This window comes from Oratosquilla oratoria, chromosome 9, assembly GCF_046742065.1.
Source record: "Oratosquilla oratoria isolate Oo_2021 chromosome 9, ASM4674206v1, whole genome shotgun sequence".
NCBI classification, from domain to species: domain Eukaryota; kingdom Metazoa; phylum Arthropoda; class Malacostraca; order Stomatopoda; family Squillidae; genus Oratosquilla; species Oratosquilla oratoria.
The window spans coordinates 68,761,583-68,774,082 of NC_134785.1; the positions used below are offsets into that span (position 1 = coordinate 68,761,583).

The window sequence follows — 12,500 nt, forward strand, 5'->3', positions numbered from 1 at the left end:
CACCTTTGCCCTATGTGTTAAGGTTGCTACCAGGATGATTAGTTGTTGTAAAAAACTGTCGCAGCATGAGAGAAAGAGAAAGAGAGAGAGAGAGAGAGAGAGATGACAGATAGAGAGAGAGAGAGAGAGAGAGAGACAGATAGATAGAGAGAGAGAGAGACAGAGAGAGAGAATGGTGGGTATGCTAACGGTGGTCATGAGGCCACATAAATTAATGATTCTTACAACATAAATCAACGTTTCTTACAACAACAAAGTCTGAATAGGACGAACGCTCGATGAAACCCGAAACAAGAGTGCAACAGGTGCAGTGTGATCACCACAGAGGTTCGTGGACAACTCTACACAGTGTACACTCTAGACATCCCTTGCAGTAGCTCTATGGTGAACACAAGTGGCACTCAGACTTGTGGTGACGGAAGCCACTGGCGACGGAGGTCAGAGTCCACGAGGACGACACGTCTTCGATTCTCCACTTCTTGGACGACAAGTTCCAAGTAAGCGTTTGACATGATTGCAGGACTTATAGTGGCCACACACCAACTCGCCGTACAGAAAGGGTGGGATCTTTGGACGACTAATACACATGGAGACTCGGATCATGAATGACCAAGCGATGTCTCACCAAGGTTGGCTATTGTCTGGGCAAGGAGTGGTCCGCGTGGTGGTACCTAACGACACCAATGGCCCACGAGTTCATTGTTTACATAAAAGGGAGACGAGCGCCCAAATAAGGACAACACAAAACAAGAAAAATGCCTGACAATACAAGGATAATGGGAAGATGTTTTTGTGCCCGGGGTCCATCAATCCTTTTGCAACCATGGGAGAGGCAGGATAACCAGCGCTTCTATCCTTGTGGACAAGGAAAGATCCAAGGAGAATTATCCAGGTAATAACTACTGCCTGAAGCTTCAATGACTAGAAACCCACGGCCCCACAGTAGACGCCAACGGTCCTGGCCCCTTCCCGTGGACTTCTCCAGAAAGAGGTAAAGAACTACAGTCTGTATTGTATTACTCCGAGTTGGTTTCTATGGCAACAGTTGGCAGGAGAGGGGAAGGGAACAGTCAACGGTTGTCAGCTCTCATTATATGAAAATAGGAAGGACAGCCTCGAGGTCGGTCTAGGGACTGAGTGTCAGCCCCTCTGGGTCGCACCTCCAGACAGAAGGTGAGGGCGTTGATGGAGGTTCAAGACGAACGGCTGGGAGATGACTCTCTCCCACGTCTGTTTCGCAGAACCTCCATGTGCAGACAAGAACATGAGAATAGAGGAGACTCCAAGAGACCATAATGCTTATACTAGGCAGTTCTATGTCCCTTACCATATGTCATCCCTATCCATAAGGTTATTTAATAATCTCTTAAAACAACCCATTGTTTCAGCGCTTACTACATTGTTAGGCCTACTCAGTCTATCCTATTCGTTAAAATGCAAAAACCGCTGTGGAGGGGGTTATTCTACCTCCCACGACTGAAATACACACCTCCTCCATTCCTCCTTTCCCTCCATCAGTCTATCACCATCCAATCAACACTAATTTCCCCCCATCGATTCGATAGCATCCGAGCTACAGCCTTTTGTTTCCCTTCCCTCTCCTGACCACAACACCTTGAAAACGGCTACAGTACGTAGGCATACATGTAAAGATACAGTCACACACACACACACACACACACACACACACACACACACACACACACACACACACACATGTACGACCATGCTCTCTTAAAAGAGAGAGAGAGAGAGAGAGAGAGAGAGCGGGGAGCTGATGTAGTGATTGAAGGAGTTGAAGAAGGATGCGGAGTGTGTTGCAACACAGCATCAAAAATAAATAAACGATTTGTTATAAATAAATATACTAAATAAAATAAATATTCATGTGTACATGAGAGCAACGAATGTCAGAAAGAACGTATAAGGCGTCTTTTCAGCCAAATAAAATCGTGTGACGTCAACACGAACAAAGTTTTGTCATGAAGGTCTCCCCATTGATGGGATTGATAGAGACTGTCCTAACGCCTCGAAAAAAAGTGTTCTGGTTTTGAGTGAATAAAAACGTCTGGTATTAACTTATCATAACCCTCATTAGCCTGGGGATCTCATCTTCACTGTTTGGCACGATAACTTCGGAATAATAATTAATGATAATAATAATAATAATAATAATAATAATAATAATCAATCATAATAATAATAATAATAATAATAATTACTATCATTATTATAATTATCATTACTATTATCAATACTATTTTTATTTTCATTACTAATACTTCTGTTATCATTGTCATTATTATTACTATTGTTACTATATCATTACAATTATTATAATTATTACTATTACTATTATCGTCACCATCATCATTATCATACTTTTATACATACGCGCGTACACACACGCACACACACACACACGACTTGGTGGTGCGGTTGGTAGAGTCCTCGACTGTCACTATGGCGGACCGGGTTAGAATCCTGCCCAGGGCTGAAATTTCAGTATCGCTGCGCTTCGAGTCGTTACTCTAACTCCTGTGGGCGGGGAGTTGGGTGTGTGTGCGCGTGTAAGGTCATAACATTACCCATAGATCGGTCATACGAGATCTGAGCTCTCTTCCGGGAGGAGAAATAGCTGTCAATCACGAATCCAACATATGATCCAAAGACCAAGGTGAACACACACACACACACACACACACACACACACACACACACACACACACACACACACATTTCATCCATCCATATTTATCTACCAAAATGCTTCTTCCTCCTTATATTGGATGTAGCCAGCCAAGGCACGCACCCAGCTTACACCTTACACCCCTATTGGAACCCATCCGACCCCGGCATCCTCAAGAAAGTAAGATCTCTTGGCAGGAAGCGATGGGGGAAGTCCAGCCGGCGGAGCAACTTGGCCCAAAAGAAACCAAAGACTCCTCCTTCTCCTTCTTCTCCTTCTCCTCCTCCTCCAACAGCAGCAGCAGCAGCAAGTCCAGTGCCCGCTTCACCTCAAGACCTACATTCGCAATGGCGCGACGAGGATGCGAAACAAGCTTCCCGGTTTCACTTTTCGCTTTCTTTTTTTTCTCACCAGTGGGCGACATCACTTCACTGGGTGACCTTTTGCGGTAAAATAGATAAATGAATAAAACAGGTAAAATAGATAAATAAATAAAATAGATAAAATAAATCAACAAAATAAAACAGAGCCAGGTCCATGTATCTCCTATCTTGTGGGTTGCTTTCTTCCGAAATACACTCATCAACCCCGTTGCCTTCTGTCACCAATGTGGGCACGGGTCCGCTCGTCCTACTTACGGACGCAATAAAAGACTCACTGGTGACTCGACCCTTAAGGATGGTAGGGTGGTGGCGGGGGTGGGGGGAGGTGTGGAATTGGGAGTTCGCAGGGTGTCTTGCCACCTCATTGTTTACACTCCCATCAAGGAACTACCAAGACCAAATAAAAGCCTACCCAGCGGAATAACTTATCAGGAAGGAGATGGATGGCTCGAAGAGCCAAAGTGGATAAAACTGGAGACAATGTTCCACCAGTGGGGATTTGTCACTAATGCTGGGTGTCCCTGTGGCGAAAGATCCCAGGACCACGGGGGATCACATCCTCCTTCGTGGGTGCCCGCAGGGACCCACAGGCTCAGTCCAAAACCTGAAGGAAGTAAAGGGCACCGATCTTCTATGGATACAACAATGGCGCCATAAGTCTTGAGGAGGCACTTCTCTCGAGAAGGAATGACTTGTGGTTTTCGTGTCTCTGATCACGTGGCAGCTTGGTCTCTTTCTTCCAGCACTCAGAATTTTTTTTCTCTTATTTTGGAGGGGCACCAAACGCCGGGACAAAAAGACAAATGCACGTCACTGTGCGAGGGGAGAGGCCAAATCGGTTCTCATAACAAACAAAAAGGGTACCCCATACATGTGGCTGAAAAAAGTTGCCCATCATTTGCCTGTATAAAGGAATACGAGTACTCTCTCTCTCTCTCTTTTCAGAAGAGGTTAATTTCTGGAACAACTCACAACGCGTGTCGAACTCTTTCTTACACCACAACCTGGGTCACTGGTCAATACCAATGATTACTAGTTTCTAGATTATCTACTCTTAAATAATGCTACTGGGCTCTGGATCACATCCTGCGAAGGTGGCTTACAAGCACCGTGGTGGCAGAAAGGGACTTTCGACGAGGGGCTTTAGCGCACTCGAAAAGCCGACAGGGAGGTGATTGAAATGTTGGCAAAGAGGGAGTTAACCCAACAAGCCGACCAGGGATGGACGGGCCAGCAAGGAAGGAACATCAACTGGGCGGAAAGTCGCCACAAGAGGGACTCGGGATGAAGGTGCACAGGGAACGCTGGTGGTGGCAGAGAAGACGGAAAGTTGATAGAAAAATAAATATATGAATAGAATATGAGAGTGATAGACAGGGAGGGTGGGAGGGAGGGAGAGGACTGAGTAGAGGTTTGTAATGGATAAATGTTGGCAAACAAATGGATGAAGGCTGACATGGGTGACGGTGGAAGTTCATATAACATACAGTTTACATACACAAACACGTGTATTATATATATATATATATATATATATATATATATATATATATATATATATATATACATATATCCATCAGCCAGAATACACTTTAATTCTAAGCCATCAACATCAAGAGACTCGAGGAGGCCAACATGCAGAAATTGAAACGTGGGACAGCCAAGGACTCGAACCTGCGCTAGCACGTGACAATATATATATATATATATATATATATATATATATATATATATATATATACACACACACACACACACACATGTGTGTGTATGTGTTTACCTTTATTACACAATAAACTCTACTTATGGAGTTCCTCCTCTTCTTCCATCTAAAATCGGTAATTTAATTTGGCTGTACAATTTCTTCCTCTATGTTGTAACAGGAAGAGGTGTATTTGTATTTGGAAATTTGTAATTCTTAATATCCTTCAAAAACCTTGTCTTTTCAGTTTCATTCGATGTCCTCTGTTTCTTCTTCTGTCCTGTTTAAGGAAGCGTTCGTGTGTGTGTGTGTGTGTGTGTGTGTGTGTGTGTGTGTGTGTGTGTGTGTGTGTGTGTGTGTGTGTGTGTGTGTGTGTGATTCAGCATGGCCTTGGATCACGTGTTTGATCGTGATCGACAGTTACTAACTTCCCGGATAAAAGCTCATGTGTGTGTGTGTGTGTGTGTGTGTGTGTGTGTGTGTGTGTGTGTGTGTGTGTGTGTGTGTATGTGTGTGTGTGTGTGTATGTGCGCGCGCTTTTGCCACAGTAAGCTTTGATAGTGACGTTGCTATGGGATGGGTTGGCAACAGAGCTAGCATGAGACATTACAGCCACGCCCTCCTCCTCCTCCTCCTCTCCCCCCTCCGCCCATGATCACCGCCCATATTAAACGCTGGGGCACTATAGAAGGCCACGGCGAAATGACTGGGTAAGGCTCGTTTCGCACGGATCGACTTTTCGCCGTGCGCCGTCCATGACACGACATCGTGGTCTCAAATAACCATAGATGTTTATCGACACTTTCACACGTGACGACCACGTGTGAAAGCATCCATAGACACCCATGGTTATATGAAAGCACGACGTCGTGTCGTGGACGGCGCACGGCGAAAAGTCGATCCGTGCGAAACGAGGTTGAGAGCATGCGAGGCACACGTGGGCCACCACTGGGGCTCGTGTCCCTCGGCGCCCTTTGGCGGGGAGCGCCCCCAGAGACAACGACCATGAAGACGCGTGGGATAGGGGTTGAGTTCCAACAGACATATATGGTTAGATGGGGGGCAGGGGGGCAGGGGGACCACGTCGTACAAGCTTCATGTCGCTCACCCCTTTCCCCCAGCTGACTTCGTACACAGAAGCTCTTCATGCACACACTCACGTGCTCTTGCTTACATTCGCTTTTAGCCCGCGTATCTATCAAAACGTTTCGTTGCTGATTAGTTATCGCATTTTCTTCTATACGATATCTCCTTAAACAGATGTTTTTTGTTGTTTTGATTAAATTGGACTGATACATCCCCGTCCCTCTCATGTAACGTCATAGTTCAGGTTTGGGTGTCCTAATGGGACAAGACTCTGGACTGTGCCCATTATCGTGTCTGTCCCAGGCAGCGCCTTGTTGACTAACGCACAGTTTTTCTCCAGCGCCTCTATCCAAAAGTGTCCTTGTTGCACGTACACTATGCATCACCACTATTCGAGACAAGGTCTTCCGGATACTAAGCCTATCCGCGCAGAATCCGGAGAGGCTTAGGACCCACGCACTTGCACAGCACAGACATCACAACACAGCGCAGCGCAGCACGCTGCGGCTTCTGCAATCTACCGGGCGTAAGACGCGACGCGCACTCTCTACCGCGGTTTCAGCAAGACTCAGCAGGTAACCCACCCAGCCGGCGGGAGCTCCCTCTTCCTCCTCCTCCTCCTCCTCTACCACCACCACACGGAGCACACACGCACGCATGCACGCACACACACACGAACCAACTCCATATACCGCTACTTCCGTGCTCACCTTGCCGTAAACATGACGACGCAGCAAGGCGTTGAAATGTCTCAATTTTTTTTTTCGTTTTAGAATAATGAGACCAGCTTGCAATGCCACGGGAACGCCACATTTGTCTACATAAATCAGTACACATAAATATTCCGTTAAAATAAATCCATAACACACACACATACAATCACACACCAACATAGCATTTCTATCTTGAGCAAGGGATTGATGTATATGTGTGTGCGTGCGCGCGTGTGTGTATGCGTGTGCGTGTATGTGTATGAACGCATGTATATGTGTGTGTGCGTGTGTGCGTGTGTGTGTATGTGTACACGCATGTGTGTGTATGTATTCACCTCGGATCTGCTGCAGTCTCTGTCGAGACAGCCAGACACCACCCTATGGCAGTGAGCTCAGAGCTCATCATTTGCCGATCTCTGGGTAGGTCTGAGACCACTCACACACCACACACCGGGACAGCAAGGTCACAACTCCTTGACTAACGTCCCGTACCTACTCACTGCTAGGTGAACAGGGGTTACACGTGAAAGGAGACAAACCCAACTTATCTCCGCCCGGCCGGGGAATCGAACCCCGGTTCTCTGTCTTGTGAGGCCAGTGCTTTACCAATCCGCCACCGAGCCGTGTGCGTGCGTGCATGCATATGTGTGTGTATTTACCTAGTTGTATTTACCTGGTTATATCTTACAGGAATGGGAGCTAGGCTCGTGGGGTCCCGCCTTTGTATCTCGCAGTGTCTAGTTTGCTCTTAAATTCGTGTATGGTTTTTGTACACACTATTGTTTTGTCTAGTTTGTTCCAAGTGTCCACCACTCTGTGTGGAAAACTGTTCTTCTTCAGATCTCTTCTATAACTATCTTTTTTGAGTTTCTTTCCATGTCCTCTTGCGTTTCTCTTGTCCCAATTTAACAAGTCCTCTCTATCGAGTATTTCCGTGCCCTTCATGAGTCTATAGATGGTCAGTAGGTCGCCTTTCTCTCTTCTTTGCTCCAAAGTAGGTAACTCCAATTTAGCCAGTCTCTCTTCATATGGCAAGTTTGAAAGTACTGGAGCCATTTTTGTGGTTGCTCTCTGGATTCTTTCAATTTTCTTTATATTCCTTTTGGTACTGGGTGACCATAATGTCACCGAATATTCCAGTCTAGGCCTTATTAGAGTAACTAATATATATATTTTTTTATATAATTTCTTCGTTCAAATAGGTAAATGCCACTTTTATTGATCTTAGCAAGTTATAGGATTCTCCGACATTTTGTTTTTTATTTATCAGAGAACAAGTCGTTTAAGATAATTACTCCTACAGGTATATATTTTTCAGATCGCACTTTCTTTATCTCCTTAGTTCCAATTTTATGTGTGTACAAGTGTGTGTGTGTGCGCGCGCGCGTGTGTGTGTGCGTGTGTGTGTGTATGCGTGTGTGTGTGTGTGTGTGTGTGTGTGTGTGTGTGTGTGTGCAAGCATGTGTGTGTATGTGCGTGTGTGTGTGCAAGCATATATGTGTGTACGCATATGTGTGTGTGTGTGTTCATGAGTGTGTACGTGCGTGTGTGCGCGTGAGTGTGTATGTGTGCGTTTGTGCACGTGCGTGTATGTGTGTGCGTGTGTGTGTGTGTGTGTGTGTGTGTGTGTGTGAGTGTGTGAGTGTGTGTGTGAGTGTGTGTGTATGTGTGTGTGTCTGTGTGCGCGCGTGTGAGTGTGTGTGTGCATGCGTGTATGCACGCATATGTGTGTGTGTACGACTGTGTGCGTGCGTGCGTGTGTGTGTGTGTGTGTGTGTGTATGCGTGTGTGTGCGTGCACGTGTGTGCGTGTGTCCGTGCGCGTGTATGTGCGTGCGCATGTATGTACATGCGTGCGGGCGCGCGCGCGCGTGTGTGTGTGCGTGTGTTTGCGCGCGCGCGCATGTGTATATGCGTGTGTATGCGCGCGCGTGTGTATGCGCGCGCGCGTGTATACGTGTGTATGCGCGCGCGCGTGTGAGTGTGCGTGCGTGTATTTACCTAGTTGTATTCAAGGTCTATATATACCAGGTCTAACCACTTCCGACCGAATTTCGAGTGTGTTGGCGCAGCGGGCCCGTGACGTCACCTGGCTGCTCAAAGTGGGGTTCGCGCGTCCCATCGCTGTTAGTTGTAGCTGGTTCGTTGCACGGACATGTTGCTGCCTCCGCTCGCACCGCTCCACGCAATTAGTTATATTCTGACAATGAAGATCTATATATACCGGTATATATAGATCTTGACAATATGGCTTATTGTGCCATTAAGGGTTGTGGCTCAAACCAAAGAGGAATTAAGCCAAATGTTAATTTTCATCGTTTCCCTGCAAATACACACACACGCACATGTGAACGTGTACACATATAAGCACACACGACGATATCTCCCCTTCCCGTAAAATACAAGTATATAAACACACACACACACACACACACTCACGCACACATACATGTGATTACAAAGGAGTAGCATGCCGATAGGAGACCTTTTGTTCCATAATTAGGTCGGATGCGAAAAAAAAACAATGACAAATAAATAAGAAAATTAAAATTATAATATAAATAATAATAGATAAAATAAATAAATGCATAGGTATAGTTAAATGATATACAAACAGGTAAATAGTAAATAATGCTAAATCAACAGAAATTGATATGAAAATCAAGCAAATAATTAACAGACAAATAATAAATATACAAATAATATGAAATAAATGGCAGTCATTACAGCATCTTGCTTAGGTGTTTATCTAAACGAATCTTAAAGCTTCGAACTGAACTACATTGCACTGCCTCTGCAGGAAGTTTATTCCATTCATTAACTACACGATTGGCAAAGTTGTTTCTACCTACTTCCAAATTAAATATATTTTCTGACAGTTTGAGACCATTATTTTTTGTCGGATTTTCATTCAGTATGAAAATTGTCACTTTGATGTTGTCAATTCCCTTTAGAGTCTTAAAGACCTGTATCAAGTCACCTCTGAATCTACGCTTTTTTAGGGAAAACATATCTATATGTTTTAGTCGATTTTCGTAAGATTTATTTTTTATATTTGGAATCATCTTTGTGGCTCGCCGTTGTACTTTTTCCAATCTATCAATGTCTTTAATGAGATTCGGCGACCATACAGAAACAGCATATTCCAAATGTGGACGAACTAACTATTTATATAGCTTGTTAATGAGAGATGGACTTTTGAATTCAAAAGATCGCGCAATCAGTCCTAGAATCTTATTTGCTTTCTCTGAGGCCGAGACTGGAGATAATTTTCATCGACATTTCTTTTACATCAAAAATACAAATGTCAAACCACTTTAGTTTCATAAATACTCCAACTTCAATTACAACGGTTCTAACAAGTAAAATTGTGATACTGTGTCACATAAATTATCTCTACGTCAAAAAATTAGATTGTACAGACATGTACATGTGAACGTGTGAACGTGTACACATATAAACACACGTGACGGTATCTCCCCTTTCCGTAAAATACAAATATATAATTACACACACACCTCAACAAGCATAGACGAATCGGTGGCGCGGTTGGTAGAGACACAGACTTCTATAACGGACATAATGGCTGTACCTGGTTCGAATCCTGCCTAGCATTGATTTTTTTTCAGTATCGCTGCGCTTCGTGTCGTTACTCCAACTCTCGTGGGCGGGGAGTTGGGGATGTGTGTGCGTGTAAATTCATAGATCGGACATACGAGCTCTGATCTCTCTTCCGGGAGGGAAATAGCTGTCGATCACGAGTCCAACACGTGATCCAAAAGACCAAGATAAATCACACACACAGACATGTGAACATGTACACATATAAGCACACACGACGATATCTGCCCTTCCCGTAAAATACAAGTATATAAATACACACACACACACACACACACACACACGCACACACACACATGTGAACGTGTACACATATAAGCACACACGACGATATCTCCTCTTCCCATAAAATACAAGTATATAAATACACACACACACACACGTGAACGTGTACAAATATAAGCACACACGACGATATCTCCCCTTCCCGTAAAATACAAGTATATAAACACACACACACACACACACATACACACACACGCACACAAACACACACATACACACACATGTGAACGTGTACACATATAAGCACACACGACGATATTTCCCCTTCCCGTAAAATACAAGTATACAAATACACACACATACACACACTGATAATAGCAATGAGCTAGAGAGAGAGATAACGGGGGGAATATATAATAATTCCAGTATTCCTTAGCGTTTCACAGTTTTCTTCAGTGTTTCACAAAGAGAAAACGGAACCAACCAGATGACGTCAGAAGCTGCGCAGAACGGCTCAAACGGTTATACCTGGTGTATATAGATCTTGGATGTATTTACCTAGTTGTATTTTACGGGACGGGAGCTATGCTCGTTGTGACCCGTTTTCGTATCTCTCCACGTCCAGTTTTTTCTTGAAATCGTGTATAGTTCTGGCATTCACTGTTCCACTGTTCAATTTGTTCCAGACATCGATCACTCTGTGTGGGAAACTATTCTTTTTCAGGTCTTTTCTGTAACTGTCTTTCTTTAGTTTCTTTTCGTGTCCTCTTGTTTCCCTCTCGTCCCATTTTAATAGGTCATCTCTATCGAGAACTTCCATCCCTTTCATAATTCTGAAAATGGTCAACAAATCGCCTTTTTCCCTTCTCTGCTCCAATGTTGACAACTGTAATTTCTCCAATCTTTGTTCATATGTCAAGTTTGATAGTGTGGGTGCCATTTTTGTCGCTACTCTTTGGATTCTTTCTAATATTCTTGTGTTTATCTTTGTGTTAGGTGCCAACATTGATATAGCATATTCTACAGTAATTTCGGTCTTATCAATGCGATAATTATTTTCTTAACCATCTCCTCATCCATGTAGTCGAAGGCCACTTTCATTGATCTTAATAGGTTGTAGGTAGGTCTCTCCAAATAACTTATTTACATGTTTGTCAGGTGTCAAATCGCTTGAGATGATTACTCCTAGGTCCCTCTCTGAGTTTACATTTTTGACTACTTTGTGCATGTATGTACATGCGTGCGTGCGTGCATGTATGTATGTGCGTTTGCCTGTGTGTGCGTGTGTGTGTGTGCGTAAGTGTATGTGTGTATGCATTTATCTAATTGTAGTATACAGGAAAGGATTGATGATCATTGGGCCCCGTCTCCTACTCTCCAATTTCCTAACTAGCTTTAAATTGTACAGTTCCAACTTAAATTTATATCCATGATTTCACATTACCATATCTAATATGAAATTGTATGTGTGTGTGTGTGTGTGTGTGTGTGTGTGTGTGTGTGTGTGTGTGTGTGTGTGTGCGCGCGTACATGTGTGCGCGCACATATGTGCGTGTGCGTGTACGTGTGTATTCACTTGGGATTTGGTCTTTGGATCACGTGTTGGACTCGTGATCGACAGCTGTTTCCCTCCCGGAAGAGAGCTCAGAGCTCGTAGGTCCGATCTACGGGTAATGCTATGACCTTACACACACACACACAACTCCCCGCCCACGAGAGTCAGAGTAACCACCCGAAGCGCAGCGGTACCGAAATAATTTCGGCCCTGGGCAGGATTCGAACCAAGTACTACGGGAACCACCATGCTAGCAGTTCAGCGCTCTACCAACTGTGCCACCGAGTCGTGTGTGTGTGTGTGCATGTGTGTGTTCGTGTGTGCGTATGTAGTCACAGGATGGTCCATAGATAAATTAGAGCTCTTACTCGGAAAAAACGATCACATGTCTAGCACGTGATACAAGAATATGGTGCATCTCACATAGATATGTTACTAGTATCATACTTTTTAATCTACATCTCGACCGAATTCCGAAATTGCTCCACGAAGTCATGTGAATATGATAGCTTGCCGGCAGCTTAAAA

At 44.3% G+C, this 12,500-nt stretch overlaps 1 protein-coding gene across 3 annotated transcripts in view; it reads right to left on the reverse strand.

The window, feature by feature from the left end:
* LOC143028533 (chondroitin sulfate N-acetylgalactosaminyltransferase 1-like) overlaps positions 1–12,500 on the reverse strand; it is a 492,873-nt gene that overhangs the window by 52,719 nt on the left and 427,654 nt on the right. The window contains exon 1 of one of the 3 annotated variants that reach the window (XM_076190791.1): positions 6,382–6,430. The exons of the other annotated variants lie outside the window; for them this stretch is intronic. The gene's annotated coding sequence lies outside the window, so the exon portion shown is untranslated. Of the gene's footprint in view, positions 1–6,381; positions 6,431–12,500 lie in introns of those variants that run through there. 3 annotated transcript variants of the gene reach the window in all.